Here is a 14562-nt window from a genome sequence, read left to right as displayed (position 1 = left end):
TCACACCCACACAGAAGTACTCTTTTTTTTTTAAGATTTTTTTTTTTGATGTGGACCATTTTTTTAAGTCTTTATTGAATTTGTTAAAACATTGCTTCTGTTTTGGTTTTTTGGCCGTGAGGCATGTAGGATCCCAGCTCCCCGGCCAGGGATCGGACCCGCACCACCTGCATTGGAAGGCGAAGTCTTAACCACTGGACCGCCCGCACCACCTGCATTGGAAGGCAAAGTCTTAACCACTGGACCGCCAGGAAAGTCCTCACACAGAAGTACTTTTAACTTTCAGGTCAAAAGACAATATCAGTGAAGCCAATTGACCCCCATAAGCTTTAGCACATTCCCATTTCAATTTTGCTACTCCCTTTCTCCTGTTTGCACAGGGAGTCCACCTTAACAAATCACCTTTTCCCACACAACACTAATTTTTTTCTACCCTCTTGCAACCTGAAGATTTTCTCTCCTGACCACCTGAGCCTGAACTTTTCATCCCAGATCCCAAGTTCTCATTCACATGTGAAGTTACTGTCTTTGTTTAGGGGCTTCCTCCCCTTATCTGAGGCAATGGTCAGAATCTCTCAAGGTTTCTTTTACTGAAAAGACCACCAGCCTTGCAGCTGAAAATTCTAACTGGAAGCAATAATGAATTTACAACACTTAGACCAAACTCTTGAAAAATAATTTAAATATAATTGATTGACTTTAAAAAAAAACTTTGCAAATCATTACTAGATGATATCTTAATATTTTGGCTATAATATGTTGTTCCTAAAATTTTTTTCAAAATATTATTGTGACTAAATATAACAGGGATTCATTAATGATTTTAATTATATTTTATTTGTACATTTAATAATAATTATTTATTGTTTTAAACATATATTTTATTTATAATATTTTTAAATTATCCATAATTATTTTATCTATTTTTATACATATTCAAACTATATTTAGTGCTATACTCTTTTTTAAGACAAAGAGCTTCACAAAACATAAATCTTTGATGTGAATTTCCTCACATAGCAACCTTATTAGCAACAACTATACATTTATTTATTTATTTATTTATTTTAACTCTACATTTGTGTTTTCTATTTTTTTTTTAATTTTATTTATCTTTTTGGCTGCACGGGGTCTTTGTTGCTGCACGTGGGTTTTCTCTAGTTGTGGTGAGCGGGGGCTACTCTTTGTTGCACTGTAGGGGCTTCTCATTGCGGTGGCTTCTCTTGTTGCGGAGCAGGGGCTCTAGGCACGTGGGCTTCAGTAGTTGTGGCACACGGACTCTAGAGCGCAGGCTCAATAGTTGTGGCACACATGCTTAGTTGCTCCGCAGCATGTTGGATCTTCCTGGACCAGGGCCCAAACACGTGTCCCCTGCATTGGCAGGGGGACTCCTAATCACTACACCACCAGAGAAGTCCCTCAACAACTATACATTTAGATTCAATTTCTTTCACGTTCAAAACGATTTCCTCATACTCGGGCAAATCCATTTGGAAGTTATTACTTCCCTAACACTGGAGTAGCATTTAGTGAGCCCAAAGAATAATGTTCTAGGCACTGGGAAATGGCTTAATAACTGTCATTCCTATGTGATGAAGAGGACCTCAATAGGTAAAAACCTTCTATAGGTTAAAAAAATCCAACAACCCCCCCACCACCATTTCTAGTTATGGGGAAAGGATGACATACTCTTCCCTTAGGCACTGATACTGCCTCTCTCTGTGGAAGTGAGGTTAGCCATCTCTGCTTTTCTTCAGGCCCCAAAGTCCTCCTCCAGCCTAGATTGCCAGACACATTGGAGAAGGGGAGAGGAAGCACAGAGAAATACTGGGACATGAGTGGAGAACACACAAGATAAGAGTTGCTTCTTTTTTGAGCCAAGGCCAAGAAAAATAGCCATTGGGGGAGGGGAACAGCAGGTACATGATATTAGGAGAAGGTAGTCAGGGTGATTTTGAAATTATCAAGCATTATCTTAGTCCATTTAGGCTGTTATAACAAAAATATCATAGACTGGATGGTTTAAACAACAACATTTATTTCTCACCAGAGAAATGGCTGGCAAGTCATCAGCAGATGTGGTGTTCAGTAAGAGCCCACTTTTTTGGTTCATGGACAGCCACCTTCTCATTGTGTCCTTACATGATGTAAGAGATGAGGGGACTCTGTGGAGTCTCTTTTATAAGGGCACTAATCTCATTCATGAGATTAACCTAATCACCTAATCACCTGCAAACTGGTGCAGCCAATTACAAAAACTAAAAATAGAGCTACCATATCATCCTGCAATCCCACTCCTGCGCATACACCCAGAGAAAAACATGGTATGAAAGGATACATAAACCCCAGTGTTCACTGAAGAGCTGTTTACAATAGACAAGAAATGGAAGCAACTTAAATGTCCTTCGACAGAAGAATGGATAAAGAAGATGCATATACAATGGAATATTACTCAGCCATTAAAAAGAATGAAATAATGCTATTTGCAGCAACATGGATGGACCTAGAGATTGTCATACTGAGGGAAGTAAGTCACACAGAGAAAGACAAACATTGTGTGATATTGCTTATATGCGGAATCTAAAAAAAATGATACAAATGAACTTATTTACAAAACAGAAACAGACTCACAGACTTAGAGAATGAACTTATGGTTACCAGAGGGGAAATGTGGGAGGGAGGGATAGTTAGGGAGTTTGGGATTGACATGTACACACTGCTATATTTAAAGTAGATAACCAACAAGGACCTACTGTATAGCACAGGGATCTCTGCTCAATACTCTGTAATAACCTAATTGGGAAAAGAATTTGAAAAAGAATAGATATATGTATATGAATAACTGAATCACTTTGTTGTACTCCTGAAACTAATACAACATTGTTGATCAACTGTACTCCAATATAAAATAAAAAGTTAAAAAAAAATAAGGGCACTAATCTCATTCATGAGATTAACCCAATCACCTAAACACCTCATAACCTAATCACCTCCCAAAGGCCCCCCCACTTCCTAATACTGACACATTGGGGGGTAGGATTTCAACATATGAATTTTGGGGGAACGCATTCAGTCCATAACAAGTATATTTAAAGAAATATAGTGTCATTATTTCAGGTACACACTACCAGGAAGCAGGGCAAGGAACTATAATTCCATAAAGTTTCTTAAGGGAATTGCTTTCAATAAAACCTGAGTGACTTATAGTTAATGAATCAATTATTTAAGGATAAATGGGTATTTCTGAAGTGTGTAAGGGTGCTTAAACTGTCTTGTTCTCCTCGAAATTTCAGCAACTGCCTGCAGTTTTGTTTATACCATTTATATTCAGAGTAAAGCTTTCTTTACAGCTTCTCCCAGCAGTGGCCTCCACTATCCCGGACATGGGCTCTACCACAGCAAGGTGTCAACCATGAACTTCACCTTGAGCCTCCAACTGCTCTGGCACCAAGGCACTTTATCACTGAGTTCTGTTAAGACCTTGAGGCCCGTTGTCTTCCTTGGCCATGGCCCCAAACAGAAGCAACTCTTACCTTCTTTGTTCTCCACTCGTGTCCCAGTGTTTCTCTGTGCTTCCTATCCCCTCCCCACTGCTTCCCTCCTTCCCAAAGTTTTCCACTGAAACAAGCTCTCCTCCATCCTTTAACTATTCACAGAAAGCATCTTCCATCTCTTTTTCCTGGCTTAAAAGCTTTCTCCCCTAAGATTGTTGCTCTCAAAGATTATCAGGCTTCAGGAGACCATTCTAACTCATTTCTTACTCACTTTACACCTGGAGGTTGGGAAATGGGGTTAGCATTTTCTTAAATCACTTATGCCACTTCCAGACCATTATTTTTTCCTATTTAATAATAATCCCTGCTTAGTTTAGGATGCTGCCATTTGGCTACACCACTTTGGCCCTTCCTCATCTCTGTCAGTTCTGATATCCATTCACTCCACCCTCTTCTGCACAGTTTATGGCTCTAATTCTTCCTCAACTCTCCAAGTATAGCCACCAGCCTGTGTGACTTCACATGGGTGACCATCCAGGGCCCTAGACTCTTGGTTCCTCAGAGTTCCATTGATGGGAGCCTCTGTCATTCCATCTACTCCTTCTCACTTCACACTGAGGACATCATCATGTCTCAGAATTGCTCCTCTTTTGAGTTCATACTCTATACTCTCTCTAACCTCCTGGCCCCCCCTTCCTTTAATCCCACTATTATCAGTTCAGAAACCTCAGCAAGAATTTTATCCCCCTAACATCATCTTCTTCCCAACTATCAGTTTTTAATGCTGTCTTGGGTCCCAGCACCCATGGTCTATCATTACCCCTTTACCCTCCTTTATATTATTCTTCATTATAATAATTAAAATCGGAATCACACTAGTTATTTACTCATCTATGACTCTTCCACTAGAATATAGCCTCCTTAAGGGCAGGGACTCCAGTTCACTGAGTCTAATAGGATGAACCACTAATGAAACTCACACATAGTATAGATTCACTAAATATTTGTAGAAGGAAGAAAAAAAAGGAGAGAAGAAAGGATACAGATATTTCTTCAATCTAGAGACTAAGATCCCCTTATTTAGTCCAACAAGTTTAAACCTGAAACAACTTTTCAGAAATGTGTATATTAAAATGACTCAGTAAATCTAAGAATATATTATTCAACATTAGAGGGTTGATTTAATCCTTACTGGTACATCTAATAAGATAATACTGGGCAGTCAATGATAAATGACTTAGAAGAATATTTAACAACATGAAAATTTACATATATATGGATAAGTATAAAAACCTATTACAGTACAGTATAAACTATAATCTCATGTTGATATAATAAAAAAAGACTAAAGAGAAAAATCTATGTGGCCTTGGATTTGGTGATGACATTTTAGATACAATACCAAAATCATGATTCATGAAAGAAAGCAGTCTGACCTTATTAAAAATTTTAAAATCCGCTCTGCCAAAGGCACTGTTAAGAAAACCAAAAGACAAGCCACAGAGAGGAAGAAAATATTTGCGAAATATTTTCACATGTCTGATAAAGGACTTACATCCAAACTATGCAAAGATCTCCTAAAACTCAACAATAAGAAAACAAACAACCCAATCAAAAAATGAGCAAGAAATCTGAACAGACACCTCACCAAAGACGGTATACGAACGGCAAATAAGCACACGTAACGATGCTCAACGTCAGTTGTCCTGAGACCATGCAAATGAGAACAAGGATGAGATACCCCTACACAGCTGTTACAACGGCTAAAACCCAGAGAAACTAACCATCCCAATTACTGGTGAGGATGTGGAACAGCAAGGACGCTCATTAATCCCCGGTGAGAATGCAAAATGGTGCAGCCATTCGGAAGAGTTAGGCAGTTTCTTACAAGCCTAACAATCGCATTCCTGGGTGCGTAGTCACAAGATCTGAAAATGTATATCCACACAAAAACCTGCATGTGAATATTTACAGCAGCTTTAAAGTGAAAATCAGAAGCACTCAACTTGTCCTTCAATAGATAAATGGATAAACAAATTTTGGTATGATTCTCCAGTGACAAAAATGTGAAATAGTCTTCAGTGAGGAAACGAAATGAGCTATCAAGCCATAATAAAATATACACGAATGTATCTTAAATGCATTCTGTTAAGTGAAAGAGTCAGTCCGAAAAGGCTACATACTATACGATCTCAATTATAACATTCTGAAAAAGACAAAACAATTCTAAAAAGAGCAGTTGTTGGCAGAGATTGGGGTGGGGTGGGGTTGGGTAAGAGGGTTGATAGGTGAAATAGAGAGGATTTTTAGGGCAGTGAAACTATTCTATATAAAATTATAATGGTGGATATATAATACCCTTGTCAAAACCCATTGAACTTTACAGCACAAAGAATGAACCTCAACTGATGCAAATTTCTTAAAAAATCACTTAGGAGATCCTGCAGATCCTAGCATGGAATGCGGAATGTGACAAAAGAATCTAATTGTATTACAAATGTGTGAAACAACTACAGTGAAAGGAGTAGGGGGAGAGGTGTTGAGTAAGTAACTTTAGAAATGAGTGAAAACCATAAGACTACAGGCAAAAGAAACTGCACATAAATACTGTGGTCTAGTTAATAAAGTTGGTTCCCATATGAATACCAGTTAACAATTCTAATTCTGCTATACATGTATGCTAGAACTGAACCACTATGCCCTTGCTCTGTCAGCTGAAAGGGCCTAAAAGCAAGGACACCCCAGTAACAATGAGCACACCTAACACCCAGATCTTGCTTCCTAATACCATTCTCTAATAAAAGGACCAGGATTCCTTGGAGAAATGGCTGACTAGGACCAAGACCATGAAGATAACCCTACACCATCTTGCAGTACCAGAAAGTAAGGAAGTACTCAAACAAACAGAACCACTTACAATTAGGGGGTAATGTCAAAAGGCAAGGACACAGAGCCAACTGAAAGAGCTCCCAATAGTGAAAGCTGGAAAAATTTGTGCAAGAAAATAAATAAAGCAGTATTGGATTATAACCCAAAGTACAAAAAAGTATATTCATAGGTATATTCATATACTCAAAGTGTATTCATATGTTCACAATCATAAATAAATAAATAAAAATAAAGCTAGATAGATAGATAGATGGATGAAGAGGAAACAAATCTCTCATGCAGAAGACTCTCAAATAATCCATATAGACTCTCCATTCTCAAGGATGTGGACTTCCCTCTCCATAAGTCTGGGCTATGCATAGTGACTTCCTTCCAAAGAGGACAGGATGGCGAGAGGGAGAGAAAAGAGTCACTTTACAGGGGAGAAACTTGACAACTACTACTTCATCCAGGAGGTCAAGGTCAACATCAATGGTGATAAGTCATGTGTATAGTTTGCATCCTTGATACGATGGGATCAGAATGCATTTTACCTCCATGGTCTTCCTTTCGACAACCCATAATCCCAGTCTAATCATGAGAAAACATCATACAAATTCCTAGTTAAGGGATAGTCTATAAAATGCCTGATCAGTACTCCTCAAAACTGTCAAAGTCATCAAAAACAAGGAAAGTGTGGGGCTTCCCTGGTGTCGCAGTGGTTGAGAGTCCGCCTGCCGATGCTGGGGACGCGGGTTCGTGCCCCGGTCCGGGAGGATCCCACATGCTGCGGAGCGGCTGGGCCCGTGAGCCATGGCCGCTGAGCCTGCGCGTCCGGAGCCTGTGCTCCGCAATGGGAGAGGCCACAACAGTGAGAGGCCCGCGTACCGAAAAAAAAAAAAAAAAAAAAGGAAAGTGTGAGAAAATGTCATAGCCAAGGAAGACCTAAGGAGACAGGATGACTAAATGTAATGTGGTCTCATGGATGGGATCCTGAAACAGAGAAAGGATACTCGGTAAAAACTAAGGAAATCTGAATAAAGTATATTACTTAATTAACAATATATAAATATTGGTTTATTAATTTTAACAAAGACACCATACTAATACAAGATGTTAATAATAGAGAAACTGGGTACAGGGTATATAGAAAACTCTATATTGTACTCTCCTGGAAACTCATCTGTAAACCTAATACTTTTTAAAATGTATATTTAAGAAGGAAGAAAAAAACTGCAAAGATAAGCCCTGAAACTTTATCAGTGACTGTGCTTTAGTTATGGAATGACAAATGGCTTTCTTTTTGGTTATCTGTATTTTAAAAATAATACTATTGGATTTTGATTTTTAGCTCTTGAAGGCTTGACATTAACCTAATAGGTTTAACATCTGGTCTCTTACTTCTTCAGATACAGTTTGGGCGCTTGTTAAGCAAGTGACACCTGTTACTACCTCCAGGGAAGGAGTCCCAGAATGTCAAACCACTGCATGGTTTGCAGGTTGCATGGTTGTACGGGTTGCATGGTTTGCAGGTTGCATGGTTGCATGGGTTGCGGGTTGCATGGTTGCATGTGTTGCTGAGAAAAACACGACTCCCACAGACACTGGATGGAACAACACTCAGAGAACAGACAGAGCAAGATCAGCCTTGATAGCGAGTGTGGGTGCCCCATGGCCAACGCATCTTGACCCACAGCTGACACAGGTCTGCACACACCCCTTCTGTGATACAGGCAAAGGACCCCCTTCTCTCCCCACCAGGAACAAACACAGCAGTGGGGTTGTCCAGGCGCATATGCACACGCTTGAAGCAGAACAAAGAAGTACACATCAAACCCAGAACAGGAAAAGAGATTCACAAATAAGGCAGTATGCTCAGCACAGGTGGTGAGGGCTCCAGGTAAGGAAACGTTCCAGGCCCGAGGCACGCTCTTATGCATCCCTGCAAGGTCAGCAGGCTGTGCGTGACTGCCCTTCCCCAAACCCCCCATTCATAGCAATAGACCCCAGACAGTGTAACTTCCTTTTGAAAAATGAAACAAACGAAATATAATTATCTCATAATGAGTGATAGAGGTAAGCCATTTTAAACATCAGGGGAATACCGTGAGCCATTATTTTTAGAGAAACAATTATTTCTGCAAATTAAATTTTAGGAATCATGCCAGAAAGATAGCTGCAGAACTAAGAACGCCTAGTAGAAGTAAAATCTCAAGCTCTTCAGAAAGACAATCCTCTACATGTGTTACAGAAGCCAGAGGGAGACCAACAGAGCAGAATTTCTCTCACAGAGGATGGCAGTGTGTCAGAGGGGATAGGAGTAGACATCCGTCTTACCCTTGGTTGATAAAGGAATCCCTCTAAACTTGCCCTTCACACCTGCCTGAAGTGCCAGACCCCGGTGACAGCAAGTTTGTTTGCCATCAACATGGCTGGTTTTATTTCCAGATAGATTCCAAAGCCAAGTTACATAAATCAAGACTAAATTACTCTATGATGATTTGTTTGCTGTTTGTAAACAATCAGTCAGTGAAGAATAATTGTGAATTGAGGAGATGAATATTACTTATAAAATGGCTACTATCTGTTAAACTCTAGAAAGGCTCTATAGAGGCACAGAAGTTCAGAACATACATTCATATTCTACCCTGAGCAATTATTTAACTTTTCGGTGCCTCAGTTTCTTCATCTGTAAAATGGAGATGTTTGTAGTCCCTATCTCTAGCTGCTGCAAGGGTTCCATTGAATTAATGCGTGCTAAGTGCTTAGAATGGTATCTGGCATGTAGCTAGTTCTATATAAATGTTAGCTGTTAATTTAAGTAAGGGCACTCAGTGGCTTTTGACCGTCTCCCTTTTACTCTTTCACGTTCCACTCAGATCTCCAAACCCAACATCATTTTGCCCGCATCCCTTGTCACTCGCTTCTCCGTGGCCCAGCCATTCTCTGAGTTACACGGGAACAAGGCCTATTGATTCTTTCCTTTCTCACTCCTTTTGCTGTGGGAATTACTACGTCCTTTAAGTCTCCCTTTGGTTATGGTTCTTGCATTTTTTTCCCCATTGCCATCACTAATACTGAAATCAATAGTCTATTAACCTGTTATTCTACTTCCCTCATCCACCCCAATCACTCATACCTCGATGCCAGGTTAAATTTTCTTTTTACCTTAATAACAACTTCATTGAGATATAATTCACTTTTCTTAAAGCTCACACTGTTGAAGTGTATTTCTCAATGTTTTTTAGTATATTCACAGACTTATGCAACTATCACCATTATCTAATTACAAAATGTTTTCATCAGCCCCCCCAAACCCCATACCCATTAGCACTCACTCCTATTTTCCCCCAGTACAGCCACAGACAACTCCTAATCTGCTTTCTATCTCTATACACTTGCCTACTCACACATCCTCATCAACACTTATTACCCATCTTTTTAATTACAGCCATTCTATAGGTATGCAGTGTTATAGTTTTGGTTAATATTTCCCTAATGCCTAATTTCATGTGCTTTATTGACCACTTGTATATATTCCTTGTATGTAGTCTTTAGAGAAATGTCTATTCAATTTTTTGAAACTGGGTTATTTGACTTTTTATTGTTGAGTTGTAGGAGTTCATTACATATTCAGGATACAAGTCTCTTATCAGGTCAATGTTTCACAAATATTTTCTCCCATTCTCTGGATTGTGTTTTCAAGTTCTTGATGCTGTCCTTTGAAACACAAAGGGTTTTCACTTTGATGCACTCCAGTGTATCTGATTTTTCTTTTGTTGCTTATGCTTTTGGTGTCATATCTAAGAAACCACTGACTACCCAAGGTCATGAAGACTTACTCTTATGTTTCCTTCTTAGAGTTTTATAGCTTTACCTCTTACATTTGGGTCTATGATCTGTTTTGAGTTAATTTTTGTGTAAGAAGTTAACACTCTAGCTTCATTCTTTTGCATGTAGATAGCCAGCTGTCCCAGCACCATTTGTTGAAAATACTATTCTTTCCCCAGTTTGAGTTGTCTTGGTACCTTTGTTGAAAATCTGTTGACAATAAAGTTAAAGGTTTACCTCTGGACTTTCAACTGTATTCCATTGACCTGTTTCTCTTTATGCCAGTACCACACAGTCTTGATTACTGCAGCTGTGTGGTAAGTTTTGGAATCAGGAAGAATGAGTGAGTTCTCCAATTTTGTTCTTCTTTTTCAAGATTACTTTGGCTATTCTGGGTCCTTTGCCTTTCCATATGAATTTTAGGATCAGCTTGTCAATTTCCTTTTTCTTTTTTTTTTTTTTTTTCTTTTTTGGCCATGCCGGGAGGCTTGCGGGATCTTAGTTCCCTGGCCAGGGATTGAACCTGGGCCCTCGGCATTGAGAGCACAGAGTCCTAACCATTGGATCGCCAGGGAATTCCCAACTTGTCAATTTCTGCAAAAAAAAAAAAAAAGGCTAGGATTTTGACAGATTGTATTGAATCTGCAGGTCAGTTTTGAGAGTATTGCCATCTTAACATTGCGCTTTCCAATTCATGAACATGGAATGTCTTTCCATTTGTTAGGTTTCTTTAATTTCCTCCAATAATGTTTTATAATTTTCAGAGTACAAATTTTACACTTCTTATGTTAAATTTATTCCTAAGTATTTTATTCTTTTTGATGCTATTATAAATGGAATTTTCTTAATTTCATTTTTGAATTGTCTCATTGCTAGAGTACAGAAATACAATTAAATTTTCTATATTGATCTTGTATCCTGAAACCTTCCTGAACTCATTTATTATTTCTAACAGTGTTAGGATTCTTTAGGAAAAAGGTCTACATACAAAAAATCATGTTATCTTCAAATAAAGATAGCTTTACTTCTTCCTTTCCAAGGAATACCTTTTATTTTTTTTCTTGCCTAAGTGTCCTATCTAGACTCCCAGTACAATGTTGAATAGAAGTGGTAAGCACAGACATGCCTATTTTCTTCCTGATTTTAGGGAGGAAATCTCCAGACGTTCACCATTTAGTATAATGTTTGCTGTGGGTTTTTTATAGATGGGCTTTCATAGATGGATGTATTTGATATTTGGGAAGAGTGTGAATTTGGCAAGGAGGTAAGAAGGCAGACTATGGTAGGCAGGACTTTTCTGCTCTCATCTCCAGAACCTATTAACATGATGATGTTTCATTTCTGTGATTATGTTATGTTCTTTGGCATAATCTAGGCAGGCCTGAACTCACCACAAGCCCTTAAAATCATGGAGCTTTCTCCAGCCAAAAGCAAAAGAGTCAGAGAAATTTAAAACATGGGAAGAACTCAGTGTGCCACTGCTGGATTAAAGATGGAAATGGCCTCATGAGAAGGAATGCAAGTAGCATTTAGGAACAGAGAGCAACCCCTTGCTGACGGCCAGCAAGGAAACAGGGAACCTCTGATCTACAGCCTCAAGGAACCAGATTCTGCCAAGAATAAGAATGAGTTTGGAAGCAGATTATCTCCCAGAGCCTCCAGATAAGAGCCCAGCCCAGCCGACACCCTGACTTCAGCCTTGTGAGATCTTATACATAGGATGTAGTTGAACCCACCTAGACTTCTGATCCACAGAACTGTGTGCTCACGAGTGTGTGCTGCTTTTTTTTTTTTTTTTTTTTTTGCGGTACGCGGGCCTCTCACTGTTGTGGCCCCTCCCGTTGCGGAGCAACAGGCTCCGGACGCGCAGGCTCAGCGGCCATGGCTCACGGGCCCAGCCGCTCCGCGGCAGGTGGGATCTTCCCGGACCGGGGCACGAACCCGTGTCCCCTGCACCGGCAGGCGGACTCCCAACCACTGCGCCACCAGGGAAGCCCTGTGTGCTGCTTTAAGCTTTGAAATTTGCAGTCATTTGTTATGCAGCAATAGAAAACTAAGACAAGGACTGATAAGATTCATTCACTGCAGCAGAGGAGGTCAGGGTGTAGGCAGTGTGCTAGGCAGTGCTGCGGATCTGTCTCTTGCTTCAATAGTGTTTGGGTGGGACAGACCCACAGGGACATCCCCTGCTCCAGCCTCCGATCACCCTCCAACCTTTTTTCCAGTCGCAACCTTCAGAATCAACCACTCAGCTACCCTTGGTCACCGGGACCAGCCAACACCACTTTTTGAGCTTAACTGCTTTCCACCGATCAACCACGAGTTTCCAGATTCGTCAGAATTATCCCACTGAGGTGGAGGTCACTGTCAACCCCCTGGCCGACACGCATCTGCGGGCCTCCTACACCTCCCTCTCTCTGAGCTTCTATTTCGACTGTGACAACGTGGCCCTGGAGGGCATGGGCCACTTCTTCCGTGAATTGGCCAAGGAGAAGTGCGACGGAGCCAAGCATCTCCTGAAAACACAAAACCAGCGTGGCGGCCGCGCCCTCTTCCAGAACGTGCGGAAGCCATCTCCAGATGAGTTGGGTAAAACCCAGGATACTATGGAAGCTGCCGAGCTCGTGGAGGAGAACATGAACCAGGCCCTTGTGGACCTGCGTGCCCTGGGTTCTGCCCGCGCAGACCCCGCCTCTGTGACTTCCTGGAGAGGCTTGTCCTAGATGAGCAGGTGAAACTCATCAAGAAGATGGGTGACCACCTGACCAACCTCCAAAGGCCGGCTGGTCCCCAGGCTGGGCTGGGTGGGTCTCTCTTGGAAAGGCTCACCCTCCAGCACGAGTAGGTGCCCCTGGAGCCCAGCGGCCTTTGAGGAGCTCCTCTGGCGTCGGGGTTTCTGCCTGAAGCCCCTCCCTGCATCCACTAGGCAGCTTTTTAACCGCCTGGAGCTATCTCCCAAGCCTTGGACCAAATGGAAACCATAAAGCTTTTTACAGAAAAAAAAAAAAAAAAAAGAGCGGGGTATAGTAAGTAATGCATTACGCTTGGAATACATTGGAGACACTTGGAAAAGCAAGCATTGCCGGCCAGGCGATTTCTCAGCCATGTGAAATCCTTCCTTTATTTGGAAAGTCTTGGACTTGGAACTGTCACTGGTGTTCCTATAGTCTGGCACCTCAAAAGCATGACCATTTAATTTTATTCTCCACAGATAATTTACAAACATTCAACAAGGGAAGGAAATGGAAGCAGGAAAATTTTTATAACTGGCTTCTTTGGTCAGAGGAATCGTGCTTGCTTACTACTTTGTAATTTGCCCACTAGAGACTAAAGGAAAACTCATTTGGATGTGTACCAAATAAGAAGCAGAAGGTTGCAACTGGATATTATAACTGTCCATTACTTATCTTACTAAAGAGGGATTCAATTTTTCTCAACCATCAAAAGTGGAAACAACACAAGTGTCCATCAACAGATGAATGGATAAACAAAACGTGCTGTATACATACAGTACAATATCATTCAGCTTTAAAAAGGAAATAAATTCTGATATGCTAAAACACGGATGACATTATGCTCAAAGACATCATGCTAAGTGAAACAGACCAGTCACAAGAGGACAAATATTGTATGATTCCACTTATACAAGATATCTAGAGTAGTCAAATTCACAGAGACAGAAAGTAGAATGGTGTTGTCCAGGGGCTGGGAAGGGAGGAATGGGGAGTTGGTGTTTAATGAGTTCAGAGTTGCAGTTTTGGGAGATGAAGTTCTGGAGATGGTTGGTGGTAATGGTTGTGCAACAATATGAATGTACTTAATGCCAATGAATACAGTTAAAAGTAATTAAAAGGTTAAATTTTATGTTATGTATATTTTACTGCCATTTTTTTTTTATAAAGGGATTACATCAGCTTCCCTTCTTCAGAAATCATCATTCAGTTGTGTTAAAGGAATTTCACTGTGGGTGACTTTCTATAATAAAACTCCTTCTATTCTCATCTACTTATTTGTGTGAAAAATTTTCTCAGGATTTACATCTTATATAACACAAAATAGGAATACAATTACTGCTAAATCTTGTGTCTTTCTACCAACTCTTGGATACATAAATTCATTGAAACCAAGCAGTACTGTCCCAATAAGTGATGCATTTGCAATAAAATTTTACTTTGTTTAGTTATATTGGTCAAAATGTGGAATACATATGTTGTTTTGACCAATTGTGCACTAACAGTAAGTGTAATAGTAACTAAATTTTAAATTTTAATAAAATAGACTTATCAGGGGCTTCTCTGGTGGCGCAGTGGTTGAGAGTCCGCCTGCCGATGCAGGGGACACGGGTCCGTGCCCTGGTCCGGGAAGATCC

The 14562-nt window shown here is 40.3% G+C and overlaps 1 pseudogene; it reads left to right on the top strand.

Annotated features, from left to right (window-relative positions):
- The window catches only part of LOC132530498 (uncharacterized), a 42277-nt pseudogene extending 29215 nt beyond the window's left edge, over window positions 1–13062 (top strand).
- The last annotated feature ends 1500 nt before the right edge of the window (window positions 13063–14562 follow it).

The sequence above is a fragment of the Lagenorhynchus albirostris genome, chromosome 12 (assembly GCF_949774975.1).
Source record: "Lagenorhynchus albirostris chromosome 12, mLagAlb1.1, whole genome shotgun sequence".
Lineage (NCBI taxonomy): Eukaryota > Metazoa > Chordata > Mammalia > Artiodactyla > Delphinidae > Lagenorhynchus > Lagenorhynchus albirostris.
The sequence above is the reverse complement of the archived record's forward strand: the minus strand, read 5'-3'. Positions and strand labels throughout refer to the sequence as shown.